The sequence below is a fragment of the Lissotriton vulgaris genome, chromosome 2_1 (genome assembly GCF_964263255.1).
Source record: "Lissotriton vulgaris chromosome 2_1, aLisVul1.2, whole genome shotgun sequence".
Taxonomy (NCBI): Eukaryota; Metazoa; Chordata; class Amphibia; order Caudata; family Salamandridae; genus Lissotriton; species Lissotriton vulgaris.
Window position 1 is genome coordinate 582,123,030 of NC_141687.1, and position 15,023 is coordinate 582,138,052.

A 15,023-nucleotide genomic window follows, 5' to 3' on the forward strand; every position below is an offset into this window, starting at 1 on the left:
TTCACTACACCTAGAGGAGATTGTGGTAGTGCTGTAGTACTCTACCAGGATACTCAATCAGTCCTGGACTTACAGAATTTATACTGCACTCAGTATTTAGCTTGACAGTTTGGTTCATTTTTATAAGTACCCTTGTAAATACGACTCAGTTAGAGTTTCAAAGCCACCTGGCTTCTACAGTTATGAACCAACTTACCAAAACAAGCAGCAAAGACAGTCAGGTAGTGACCTATGTACCTCCCAAGACCTCCTTGGAGATAATGCATATCAGGTAGCAATCATTCCGGCCACAAACTACAGATTTATTATGAATGAGTTCTGTACCCTATTTCACCAAAAGATGGACACCCAGAAGATGTCCACACTATGTATTTTTAAAAAGCTTTACTAAATATTAAAGCCCAGTTCTGGTGCAGATTATATGAATGAGTGTTAATAAATATAAGCAAGCCCAAAAAGCACTTCGACATGCAATATTCATCGAGAAAAAGAAACGCTCCGAACAGTTCTGGCTAAAATTGATATATACGCAAGTAAAAATTATAACCCAAAATCCTTCTGGTCACTTGTTAATTCCAAAACACACAAACAAGGAGGACAATGTAGCGGTAACATCTCCAAAGCTGAATGGGTATCCTATCTAACAACTCATTTTGATGATCCAGTAAAAGATGTCCCATTGGCCAGACCACTAGCCACGGCTCTACAATCCAACTCATGCCAATCATTAGGCATAATGGATGCAAAGACACTATTAAACCACGCTGAATTAAACACAATGACTCCATTGACAACTCTGGGAATCATTACGGAAAAAACGGCTCAAATTATAACTGAGGGCCACTCAGATATAGCTCCAGGGCCAAATGGTCTACCCCAGCCTCTGTTTAAACAGGATACAGAATTTTGGGCCAATCAATTGGCACCTCTTTTTTCCTATTGCCGGATCAACTCGGTATTGCCAGAATCGTGGTAAGGTGCCATTATACATTTAATTTATAAAGGTGGTAAGAGATCAGACTTGAAAAACTACAGGATGATCGCCATACTGGACGTGGAATCGAAATACTATGCTAAGCTGCTCCTTCAAGACCTGGGGTCCTGGGCTGCAAAAAATCATCTCATACCCTTCAACCAGACTGGATTTGTGCAAAAACCAGGCACCATTACAAACTTGCTCACAATTTCAGTTCTTTTGGATAAAGTGGCAGCCTGAGGAACGTTAAAACATGGCGGTTTCGTTGGCTTTAAGGCTGCTTTTGACCGCGTACTTCGAAGCCGATTATGGCTCAAATTGCGGAAATGGGGGATCCCCCAGCGCTACTACAAGCCATAATCACGCTACACACTAACACATGGGTCCGTATAAAACTTGGGGATGGATCATACATCTCAAGGAAAATACAAACAACCCGCAGAGTGAAACAAGGGTGTGTGCTGGCACCCCTTCTCTTCAACCTTTTCATCTCTGATTTGTAAGAGTCGCTTGACGAAGTTAATTCTCAGCATCCAAAACTTGCTGGGACAAAAGTTAGTAATCTACTATATGCGGATGATGTGGTCCTACTAAGTCATACCAGGGTTGGTTTGCAGAGACTACTTGATCGGCAAAGACAAGGGCAATCACCTTTGGGCAAAGGAAATATCAAGGTTGGGGTCGGCAATACAATGGTAAAAACGTTGACAGAACCCTTTCTTACAAGTACCTGGGGATTCACTTGGACAGAAGGGGAACATTCTATAAACATAGAGATGAGGTAGAAGCCAAAGCCCTGACAATTCAGGTGGCTTTTAAGACTCTTGCAAGGCAACTGTCTGGCCCCAGTCTAACTCCACTCATAACTGTTGTGAAGGCAACAATCATCAATTTGCTCACCTACAGCCAGAAGATTATGCAAGGGAAATACAACAGCCACGTGCACAAAATAATAACAAGAACATTTAAACAGGTGCTGGGCTTACCAAAATCTTTATCTCTTGCTCAAATACGTCTTGAGTTTGGTCTTCAAGACCATCAAGCAGTAGGGCATGGAGCGTACATCAGGCTGTGCAATAAGTTGCGTACCTCCAGAGAAGGAAGCCTTGAGGCCCTTTTGTGGGTGTAAATCTCAGCTGGTCAACTTCGCAGTTTATACCGGCACCATCTGCAAGATTCTTTAAAACTCCTTGATATCGAAGAAATCTGGACCTCTAATCCATCTCAGCAGGCACTTAACATTCATATCAAAAGACTCGTCCGCCTCTGGTCCTTTCATTCGGATAGAGCCCAACTGGTGCAACGTAAGCACGCGTGGACAATTGTATAAGGATTTAAGCCACGGATTATGGCACCCCATCTGTCACGTACCTACGCTGTGCTGTGGAAAAAAAGATTTGTGGCCCTCAGAATGGCTGAATGGCCATTCCTAGATCATTTACCAAAATTCCAACTTACCGTGCATGGGCTGCGGGAGTAGCACAGAAACAATTGAGCACGTGGTATGTCTTTGTCCTGCAGTCCATGACAATGGAAAGATCTTGTTAAAGAGCGAATGGAACAAACTCGCCATTCGCACGTACCAGCAAGCTATCCTTGCATCAAGGAACCCGGACAATCCACAGCTTAATATCCGGTTCACCAAGTTTGTCACAGGAACAGCAAGAAAATGTATGAACAGTGAGAGCCAGCAAGTCATCAACAGTTAATTATTAAAGGACAGATTAAGCACTACGTTGTCCTATTGATTTGCACACTCCTCCGCGCCACTCAAGAGTAGCAGACTATGGCCTCTGGTGTACAGACTATAATTCTTTCTTGTGTACCCCTGGAACTTTCAAATTATTTTATGCAGGGATTTTATTATATAAATGGAATTGCATTACCATGAACTTCACCACAAATATGGAAATACAATGCCAGTGTTATTAATGATGGCCTTCTAATAACTAATGTCTGCCTGTGACCCTGGCAGATTATAAAATCAGAATGTATAATTATGGTTTTTAACTGCCTTTTCTTTCTTTTGTTAAAAAATAGAGGGTCGTTCTGTCTAGATGAGTTAATACTTTTTATTATTACAAAAAATAGATTTTTAGGATTTGAAATTATTTTCTGATGAACTTTATCTTTTTACTCGTTGTGATGGTACAAATCTAAATATCTTAATAACCATTCTTAATATACGTTTTTTATTATGGATACATGTTTCCCATTGTAATGATTTTTATTATTCAAACAATAAAGTATTTCGAGTGTTATTGAGAAAATAGAAACAATGGTGAAAAGCAAAAATGTGATACATGTAAAAAAGAGAAAAATAACAATATATCAGATGGTGATCACTGAGGCAAATCATTGATTGGTGGGATCTACGTATCAGAACATCTCCCTTCTTAGCCTCTAGCTAATATCTGTATTAGTGCCGAAAATGCCTTACAAATATGTTTCCTTGCTGACGTTTTAACATATGTACCTTTCACTCATCGGCAGCAGGGAGTGAGGTATATAACTGCCTTTGCTTTGGTATGCTTTTTGGAGAAAACAAAATGTATCACAAGCTTGCACCAGTGCATGATTTTCAAGCAGATTTCTTGCAGATTTTCTGACCCTCAGAAATCTGAAGATCCTATTTCTCAAAATGTCCAAGCATCCAACGTAAATGCAATTTCTCAGCATTATTCTGAGAAAAACAGACCTTGTAACCCGTGATGCAATGTATGAAGAAAAAAATTGGGAATTTTTCCTCGCACAACTGTCCAAATGTACTGGGATTTATAAATCAAGCTATTAAATACAGAACATATGAGCTAATGATGCATTATGAAATCATACTTAGTTATCACACTATATAATTGATACAAGCAATGAAATAATGATCAAAATCATGCATTTGTAATGAATAGATGAATGCCACGAGGGGCTCAAAAGCAGAAAAGATGAAAAGCACAAGACAAGCTGAACTACAATAAGTGTATATATGGGCTATTAGGTGACCAACTTGACAAAAATGACTTGGCCTTTGTTCAACAATGGAGGAGTCTTTGGAGATGTTTGTAATACACATGTGGCGGCGATGCAACTGGTTTCATCTGCACCTTATTCAGTTGCGCCATACAGAAGTTACTGCCTCACTTGGTCTCTTCTCCACAAGAAGAAAGTGTAGTTGCTATCTTTATATGTTCATGTTATGACCTCGTCTGTGGCTCTTCATTTTTACATCAGCTATGCACACTCTGCAGCAGTCTATTAGGTAGTGCTGGATCCTCTCTGTAATGTCAGGTAGAGACATCCTAATTATGCTGGCCTCTCTGTAACCAAAGACTACTACCAGCAGTACAGTGTTTCTGTACCTATGTTTTAGAATCCTGACTTACAAGACCCTCTGTATTTGGCTTGGAGTCTTAAATCAAGCAATATTTAATCTCACTGATCCTTTTCAAAGAGCTTTCCCATTTTCTTAAAGAGACCTCACCTTTACAGACTCCTTCAGGTACAGATGGCAGCATTCTGGCATTACAATACTTTATCAGCTCCTCACAAGCTGGAAGCCCTTAGTCTAGGAATTTGCTAGCTGGATGCCACAACAGAAACCACAAAGTGATGAAAGTACCCAGCGTAGTAGTGGCAATTTGACCAGAAGTGTCATTTTGAGACCCTGTATAGTAAGTGTGACCTTGTCATTGAGTACTGATCCAATGTTGTGGTTATCTGGCCATCTCTATTCAGCTGAATTTCCACCTAGCCCAGAAATACAACCAAAATGTCAGCGACGGCTCATGGAGGGAGTTACGGTGGGGCAGGAGGGCGGGGAGGGGGAGGGGCAGGGCGGAGGTTGCTAAAAACCGGCATATGGATAATTGCAGGTAAGTAAACAATTTAATTAATAAAACGAATTTCGTAGTGCGCCTTGCATCGCAAAATGCAATGCAGTGCGAGCTACGAAATTCGTTTTATTAATTAAATTGTTTACTTACCTGCAATTATCCATATGCCGGTTTTTAGCAACCTCCGCCCTGCCCCTCCCCCTCCCCGCCCTCCTGCCCCACCGTAACTCCCTCCACGAGCCGTCGCTGCAAAATGTAATGGTTCTGCCAAATGCTCCACCCTCCTCAAACATTTACAGCTCCACTGAATTCCTTGACCAAGAGCTCCCACTCAGTTTATAGCGTCATGGATACCTTGTCACATGCTCTGATTAATTAATTAATTCCTCGCCTTTGGGCCCAAGATATTTTCAAAACATTCAGCTTCCCAAATGCATCTCTCTCTTTGTGATGCTGTTCATCTTCTTGAAGTTTGCACGGACAGTCTCAGGTAGTGGAATACTATTTTAATATAGCATTAGAGTACGAAGTAACGGGCTTTATCGGCCATTAAAGGCCCGCTCCAGCATTGGGAGCGGACCTTTAATGGCCGGCAGAGCCGGCTACGAAGGTGCTAAGGCTATTAGAACATCCCGCTCCAGAGGACAGAATTTTCCAATTTGTAAAAACAAAGGCCTCTCGAAGCTCGAGGGGGTTTAAATCCCCTTGGGCTCCGAGAGACCTATGTTCGCAGCAACAGCTGTTAAAAAAAAAAGATTGGAATGTTGCTCTCTGGGCTTCTACCAGCCAGTAAAAGCCTGGAGCACTCCATTGTCTTGAATGGAGCGATCAACATTCCAATGTTCGAATAGTTCTTATAGTCCTCCTTGATTGAGAGATTTTTGCTTGACAGAACAGGCTAAGACAGAAAGTAACTTTTTAAGGTGCACCCAAACTCCCATTTAAGGTGGACCCTCTTCAACAGATATTCATTTGCCTTCATTGCCTGGGTCCCACTAAGAGTCCCATGTTGTCACCCTGTCATGTTTTTTTTCTGCACAGGCCTTCTCAAAACAATGTAATTGTCTCCTGCTTTAGTGGAAACTGTGGTAAGTCAAGGAATCACCAGAACGTAGAGAAGTCTTTATGAAAAATGACTTATTTTTTTAACACAACTTCAGCCACAGCAAGGAGCAGCATGACCATCAGGATCCCAATCAGAACTGACAGCAGTTGATCGAATCCCCAAGGAAGCACACTAAAACAAACCCATTACATCACCTGCCCCAACACAAAAGAAAAAACTAAATAACAATCAGTATTAACTAAAACCCTTAAAAGTGGAAGGAAGCTTTTTACTGCAACATCCCCATACAGTTTTATCCAAATTACCATTCAACACTCCACTAACAGGATCCCCATTAGACAAACTCACATTCACACTCCTGGGAACACTCAAATCCTTATCCTGTAACCAATAAATCCACTCCAAACCGTGTGAACCCCTACTTGCCTTCTTATCTCTAATCAATTCTGCCAGACCTTCCTCAACTTAACTAGCTGTCTTTTGTTCTACCAACCAATGCCCTCCAAGAATACAGCTCCTTTGCTGACTATACATACTAGCACAGGATCAGAAAATAGAGACTCGCCGTTTCTAACCTTAAACGTTTTTTTGAATAAAACCCAGTCCCCTTCATCAATTTCCAAATCATTTCCAAATCACCAAGGGAACCTCTCCTGTCAAACCTTTTCTTCATCTCTGACTGTTTTTCTTTGACTACTTTAGACAAACCAACTGGATCGATACCCACAGACAACTTACTGTCCAGCCATGATGGTAATAAAACAGAGTTCACTTTTCTACCCCTAAGCAATTCAAAAGGGGCAATTCCAGGAGTACAGTGTGGAGAGGTATTGTAATTCCACACATTTACTTTCCTTAAGAACTTTATTGCCTCGCTCCACCAGACCGCTCTGGTGGAGGAGAATACCTTGCCACTTTCAAATGCTTGACATCATGAGATTCCAAAAATGTACACATTTTATATAACACAAAGTGAGTTCCGTTATCTGTGACTAATGCTTTAGGTGCTCCTTCCAACAAAAACAGTTTTTTTAAGAAATCAATAGTGTTATCAGTATTGGGGCAATCCACAAATTAATATTACATCCACTTATTTCTTCAGATATACGAAGAACAACGCGCCACCGCAATGAGCAATCCGCTGTATGAACAGTTGATCCTCGCTGTCACAACATCTAACGCCTATCCCCAAAGAAAGATGGCTGCCTTGTGTCCACACGTAGCATCAGAACGTTACTCAAAACGTCTGACGAAGAAATCAGTATCACATCAGAAGAGTTCCAATCATGCGCTGACCGTGCACATTGGCCTCAGCGCGAGCGAGCGCACGAGCCACAAACGGTTGCTAGAAACAATCGAGCTAAATGCGCCCGCAATTTAAAAATGAATCCTCCTGGATTTTTTCAGATATACGAAGAACAATGCGCCACAGTCAGAAATACCATTCCACCTGTAACGTAGAAGCTCAAAGAAGCAGTGATGAGTGGATTCTGCTGCGTGGGCTTCTTCTTCTGGCTGAAGTTGTCTCACAATCGTCGCCATATGTGGTAAGTCAAGGATCACCAGAATGTAGAAGAGTCTTTATGGAAAATTACTTCTTTATTGAATAAAACTTAGGCTGCGGCAAGGAGCGGCGCGACTCTCGGGATCCCCATCAGAACTGACAGCTGTTGATCGAATCCCCCAGGATGCACACTCTAAGAGCGCAGCCACCAGAACATAAAAGTAATGACATTCCAAACCACAATAATATAAACCCATTACAGAGACTTGTATCAAATTGTTAAAAGAGTTATTATTTTGTTTCCCTCTCATTTTTGTTTTGTATTTTAAATAATAAATGTACTTTTTATAAACTCTGGTCATCGAACCTTAAATATTTTGGGGCCTTATTGAAGTTTGGTGAGTGCACTTCCAGCTGACCAAGTCAGTGCAATCCCTTGCATCTGCACCTCTACTGGAGGACCGCCTGCCTTAGTTCGAGATTTTAGTCTTCTGGTAGAGTTTTTGGAGAAAATCTAGACTTAAAGATATCGGGAGAAACCGATATTGTGAATGAAATTTTGTAACATACAAATATTGTGATGCAAGACTATCGTACACATCAATATTGTTTTTTTAAGGTTAGTAATATTTTTCTAAATAATATTGATGTTTTTAATATTGTTTTCAAAAATATAATGGCTTCAAATATTGTTTTTAAATTATTGTGTATTCGTTGATATATTAATGTTAAGTGTTACTATTGTATATATCATTTTTATTAATATTTTTAAATGTATCTTGTGATTTTAATTGATTTCGATTTTTTTATTTCATTTAAGTGTCATAGTGGTTTGTTGGGTTCATGTAATTCATGGAATACTTCTTTATTTTACTAATATTATATTTGCAGTCTGCTAGGTTTGTAAGAGTCTAGGCTGCTATGTTAATTTTGTAAGATTTAGTTAACAATTATATATTAATTAATAATTAATTAATTAATTTTAAATATGTAACATTTTGAATTTATTTTAGTTATATTTTAGGTGTGGTCTGCTATGTATGTAGGGGTAGAGTGTGGGTATCTGATTAATAATGGATAATTCATTATTTTATGAAGTAGTAAGTATGGAAATTGATTTTTTTACACATAGATATTTTTTATGTCAATAATTTTTATATTAAGAGTTTAATATTTTTTCTACATTCATAGTGATATTTATATATGTAATGTGCTTGTAGTCAAGTACTTTCCCTACTCTTGTTTAGACTGCAGTATAAATAGTAGTATTAAAATCTTTGCAGTTCAACACTTTGCCTACTGTTGCCCTGTTTGGAGAAAAAATAGTAAATGTAACCCCTCAGAAGTCCAACATTTTCCCTACTGTACTGTTGTGTAAAGTGGGAATAGTAAAGTTAACCCCTCCAAAGCCCAACACTTTCCCTATGGTTGCACAGATTGGAGTGGGGTAGTAAATGTTACCCCTTCAAAGTCCAACACTCTCTACGTTTGTGTTGTTCTAAGGGGGAATAGTAAATTTAACTATGAAGTCCAATGCTTTCCATACTGTTGAACAGACTGGAGTGGGTATAATAAATTTCACCATCCTGAAATCCATCGCTTTCTGTACTGTTTTACAGACTGAAGTAAAAATTGTCAGTCAGTCATATGGCACTTGTATAGAGCGGCTTGTCACCTGTGAGGGTACCCAGTCGCTGGGCTGATGGTTTCAGTCAAAGAGTCAGGTCTTGAGCTTCTTCCTGTCAGCGAGGTTGCTGTTTGAAGGTGGTAGGGCGTGCAAGTGATGGAGCAATTACTCATAGAAAACAGACTTGGTCTGAAGAAATCCTCTAATTTAACTCCTTAACATGATTATTAATTGCGTATTGTGTAAAACTAATATACACGACATAAAAAAGAGGGTTAATGAAGCTTGCGTATGTGTTTGGTAATATGAATACCTCGAGTGGCTTTCTAAAATGGCTGCAAACAGGAAATCTTTATTGCGCATGCGTCACCTGCATCTACGCAGTATGACGAGCTATTGCTTGGAGGGAATTCTTGCGCATGGGCAGAAGGTACTAATATGGAGTCTTGAAGACTCATGTGCTTTGCATCTGCCTGCTTGAAACTAAATTGAGTGAATTTACTAATACCAATGCAGGGGAAGTATTAATAATTAAAGGGGATTAGAGTAGTGAGTGGTGGAGTACAGTGAAACCATTTATTCTTGAAAGTAACATCTGTCTTTCTAACTTAATTATTAGTGCGTATTTGGGCCTTTTGGGTATGTCTGGAGTGTGCTTCCCGTGTTTAATGTAACTGGTGATTAATAACCTTCTCACAAAATGTACTGAGACTCTCTGGTGTTCCTTTCCTGCAATACGTACTGTATGCAAAAATCTGAATTGTCTTTGTTATTGATACCCAGTGGGACATTGTTTCTTTATATATGGAGTGAGCTTTGTCACATGGGTTTAGCGCATGGCAAGTGGAAGTCAGCCCGGAAGGATGACGTGTGGTCCAAGAAGAGTGCAAGGCCACAGCCTGCCTGAAGCCTCAGAAACCGGCAGTACAAAACCTGAATGAATAAGACCATAAAATAAAGTTAAACATTTGTATCGGATGTAATGTAAATGTGGGTGGGAAAATAAAGCATGAATAAAAATTAAGGGGATGGGTTTATTAACAAAGGGCTAACTGAAAAGAGTGATATGTATAGTATTATGATCTTCCCCCTTTGCCTGACCAATCAGAGTTATTATTTTACGATATTGAAACATTAATGGGAGGTACACGATAAACGAAAAGGTATAATTGAGGTCGTAGCGAGTGATGCCGATGAAGAACTGAATGCAGAGCTTAATATACTAAATTATTAGGATTAGAAAGAAAATCGCTGAAGAATCTCGAGGAGGAAGAGGGTATCAGAGAGGGGTGCGGTGTGACCGTTGGTGTTAGAGAGGTCGTCTATCCTGTCCTGAATCCTGTCCTGAAGTTTTTGTCTCCTGAACTATCCCACGGGAACCCTACCAGCCCTTTGGCCAGGGGGTTGGCTTTCACACCATCCTATGTAACTATCAATTTCGCGAGTTTGCAGATGTTCTTTTCTCTCTGTCCTCTCCTTTCTTAGCATAAGTCATTGCAAGTTTGAAGTATATGTTGATGATTTGGTTAATTGAACCTCCTCCCCTATGAGAAATGGTGAATGTGCTGTACTTCGAAGTGGTTCACATACAAATAATTTAGATAAAGATTTAAAGCTTTCCAGAGTCTGTAATTATTTAATCTAAAGTATAAAGGTTAGAATTTAGTTAATTTTCACCATCAATTAGTTCCACTAATGGTCCATCGACCAGAGGAAATAACTTTTTGATCAGTGGAAGATTAGTTCGGAGAAGAATATAATTAATCTTGAAGTATGGAAAACATGTGCTTGTGTGTTTATGGGCCCAGGTGAGTATATGGTATTGGAGTATCTGTTGCTGGTACCCCGCTGGATCAGTTTTTTGGTAGCAGAGCTATGGTTATTATTGACTAGTTTTGTGATAAATATTGTTTTTCGATTATTGATTTATATTTAACAAAAAAGTTAGTGTCGTCTGGAAAAGTTCTCTGTGAATGAATAGCGGGTGATGATCGAAGCAACGCTGCAGTGAGGATACTCGTCTGTTGGAATAGCACTGAGAAGCTGGGCTGGGCTGGCAGTTTTTAAATTAGGGACTATTTTGTATAAAAGTCGAGTGGGAGTGATAGCAGAATGTTCGCTGGTGAAACTTTGGTCTTATATCACCTAGTAAGGGTAACACTGAAGGAGTAACAGGTTCTCTCAAGCTTGGATGAAGGGTAAAATAGAGATTTTTACTAGTAGTAAGAGAAGAAGCAATTCAGAGAATCCAGAATAAATCAAAGATCTATTCTTTGTTTTAGTGGAACAGGCAGAGTAGCAAATGTTTTTATGTTGTTACTAACAGATTTTACTTTAAGGAAAATTTTAAAAAAACGTTTTCGTCTTATCTTGTGAAGGCAGGGTCAGTCGCCGGAGTAGTACTGACATCACAGGGAGCCGCTCTGGGATTGATTAAAGCAGCGGGCGTGAGACAGAAACAGATTGTAAAAGAGGGGTCAGTAGTAAGGAATTAAACTGACGTCACAAAAAGGCCTCACTAGTATTGGTTAGCTAATCAGTGAAAGCCTAAAAGTTGATTGGACATTAAATGGAAGATGTATTAGCATTGGTTAAAAGAAAATTTATATGTCCAATTCTGATTTGACCGTGGGTATGGATCATACTGACAAGAGAGTTCAAGATTTTGTAGAGTATTCTTTTACACATCGTGTATCCAAAATGTATATAGGAAAATGATAGATGTCATTAATAAAGAAAATTAATACTTTCCTTAAGAAAGATAAACCTGTGATGACTAGAGAGGGAATTCTTATCCCACTGCCGAAAATGCCTACTTATTTTCTGATGATGGAGAGAGGATATCATACTTGTGTGTGGTTGGAGAATTGGATAGAATATACCAAAGGTGATGGAGTTCTAGCTTTCCCAGAAAATGGTCTTGTTATTCCATTATATGGAGATAAAATAAATTGTACAAAACCCCAAGCTGTGACAATTCCTTTGAATAATCCTAGAATGGAAGTAGTAATAATTGTTCATCAAGCCAGTATGTGTGATTCAGTCATATCATTAACGGACCTTCCGATAAGAGAATCTGTAAGTTAAACTCCAAAAAGAGTTACACCCAGTAGTTCAAAAGAGAAAAGATCTGTGGTACCCTCAGAAACTAGCAGTTCAGCAACAGTAACCCCAGAAGATTTGTAGAGATGTGCACAGGGGATATAAAAGCAAAGTACACCCCCAAAGCTTTTAGATATTCACAAGCTAAAAGTAAAATTCGAAGAGATGATAGATGGAAATGTGGGAATAGACAGGTTGAATCATTGCAATGAAGAAGAACTGTTGTTTGTGTGTAAGAGTATAACTATCAATGCAATAGTTTGTCATTTACAAATTATTTTGCTAGATTATAGAGAGAAACCAGTTGAATGGTACACACAAGTTGAAAGATTTGTGAAAGTTTCAAAGGTTTTGTTAAAAGATTTGGATGGTATGTTTGACCTAGTGGTACCCACTGATTTGTGGACAGAATGCAAGATTACCATAGATTGGCCAAGTGAGGAATATGCAAGGGACTCGAAAACAAGAGCACCCTCAGATGAGGTGATGAAGAAATACCATCAAGTTATTACTTTTCTGAAAGGGAAAATCCCACTCAAAGAAACAGATTGGGTAAAGATAGATAGAACAACTCAAGAACCAAACAAGTCTATGCATGTGTATTATGAGCAATTAATACAGGTGTTTAAGCAGTATCGTGGATTCGAGAACATTGGCGTTAAGGATATGGGACATTTTGTGTATGGTCTGTAACCGGAGATTAGTCAGTTGACTCAGCAGCACATGTTATGCTGGCAGGGAAAGCCAATAGATGACATCTTGAAATACGCAAAATATTGTGGGGATTATATTGTGGCTTGGCAAAGATAGTTAAAAGAAAAGATGATGTGGGCACAAGTAAAATTGGCAGAACAGCAGGAAATTAAATTGAATGGTCAAGCTGACAGTCAGATGAGAGAACAAATACAGAATGATCAGACGGCGAATGGCGGTAAATTGAGAGGATGAATGAACAGAGAAGATACAAAGAAGAAGTTTCCTTGTCATGCATGCGGAAAGCTTGGACATTGGAAGAACGAGTGTGAGAGTATTCAAATAATAATGGGCCAAATCAAACTTTTAATCCACAGACACAGAATGAAGTGCTTATGAATCAGCCACAGCAGGTAGTTAATCCACAGTGTCAGGTGCCACCAGCTCCTATGCCAAATTTTGTGAACCATCGCATGAAGCGGTTTATAGAACAATCCTAAGGTGAGGGCAAATATTTGGTAACCTAGTGAGGGTGCAATAGGAAACTGCAGAAGCAGATACCCCGCTAGTCTATGGTTATCAAATCTACTGCAATACATTCCTCTACTATGGGTTTAGGTGGTGGTCCTACCCATGCAACTCTTCTTGCCATCAGGATATGGTTACCTAAATGATAATCAGCACCTCTGAACTTTGTGAGCCAGTGTAGAACTTTCCCTGTTAATTGGTCCATACTCTAGTCTCACTCTGCTGCTGTAACTTGGTAACAGTAGCCAAAATGAAGACGTATAGGCATGCTGCGGGGGGAGACCCAGGACCCAAGCCCTCTTTGCCTCAAGACCCATGTGTTGTCCCCTTATTTAATTACCCACTGTGCAAGTACACCCTACCCACCTCTCTGTGCCAATGTTCATGGGTTTTATCACTTGGTGAGAATACATGATCCACAGGTACAGGGTTAACAGTCTGGGGTGGATTAGGTTGTGCATGGTTAGGAACGAGATGTCTAGAAAAAAGATTTATGCTATTCCTCTTAAGTAAAAGTCAGGTAAGGGAAATATAGACCAACCTGACCAGAGTGGTTCAAAGTTGGGAATCCATTTCATTTGATTATAATGCCCTCACATACCCTGTCGGGTGTCATGCTTCATCATCGGGCTGCTCCTCGTTGGTTCTGTGGTGCAATTCCTGACGGGCTCCCTATAGTAGGGGCACTTTAGCTGAGATCTTTTTCCAACAGCCGTTTGATGAAATGGGGTTGAGGGATCTAGTGTGTGTATATGAATGTGTGTTTCAAGTGTGTTTGGTGATTCTAAAATAGGGTTGGGAGTACCCACGACAACAACTTTAATCAAGGGCTCTCCTACCCTAATTAAAAACAAAGGATATAAGGCGCTAGGCTGAGGTAATGTCTTAGGTTATGGCGCTCTTATATGTGATAGGTCAACATGTTTCTCGCCAATTGAATAATCTGCGGGCGATTCGTCAGGACCAAACAAGGGGATATACTATCTACAACTAAAAAGACTTCACGTAGGGCATCTATGCTGGACCTGGCTAAAAGCTCTTTGTCCCCACTTTGATTATTAGGAAGGAGCTGTGCCTGCAATACTGTGAGTGAGAGGATCCTTCCTCCCTGCTGCCTCAAAAGGCTTGTAAATCTTTGGTCTGCTGTTGTTGGCCGGTGTTATGTGGGAGTGGCTGCGTATCCCCACACCCTACCCTCGCCCTGGCCTTGTTACATAATAATAGTGTTTGCTATGGAGTCTGGATTGGGCTGTGGCAAATCTGCCTTTTTGCGTAGGGAAAGTTGCTAGTTTCAGAGTAGGCTATGAATGGGCCCCCACCAGAGGTGTTAACTCCAGCAGTTCTCTACTTTTCCCAAATCATACGTCTGCAGGTTGTCCACTCACCAAGTTAGATCCCTTGTAACTTCCCACAAGGACTCTAGCTTACTAGCCAAATCCTTCAATCAGCAACTGTGAACTGATATTGGCAGGAAGGTACTTTCTTTGCTGGCATGTTAATCTGCCAGAGCTGATGCTGACTAACCTATTTATCTAAGTATCCTGCAGAGTAGATGGGGATTCCCAAGAAGATAACTCCCAGTTTCCCCTTTGAACTCTTGCCACCGCTATAGTGAAACACCAAAGAAACAAGCAGTGGCAAAGCCAATAGGTTTAGTCTATGACAGACTTAGTGGCACTGTCAATGTTTTTTAAAGATAT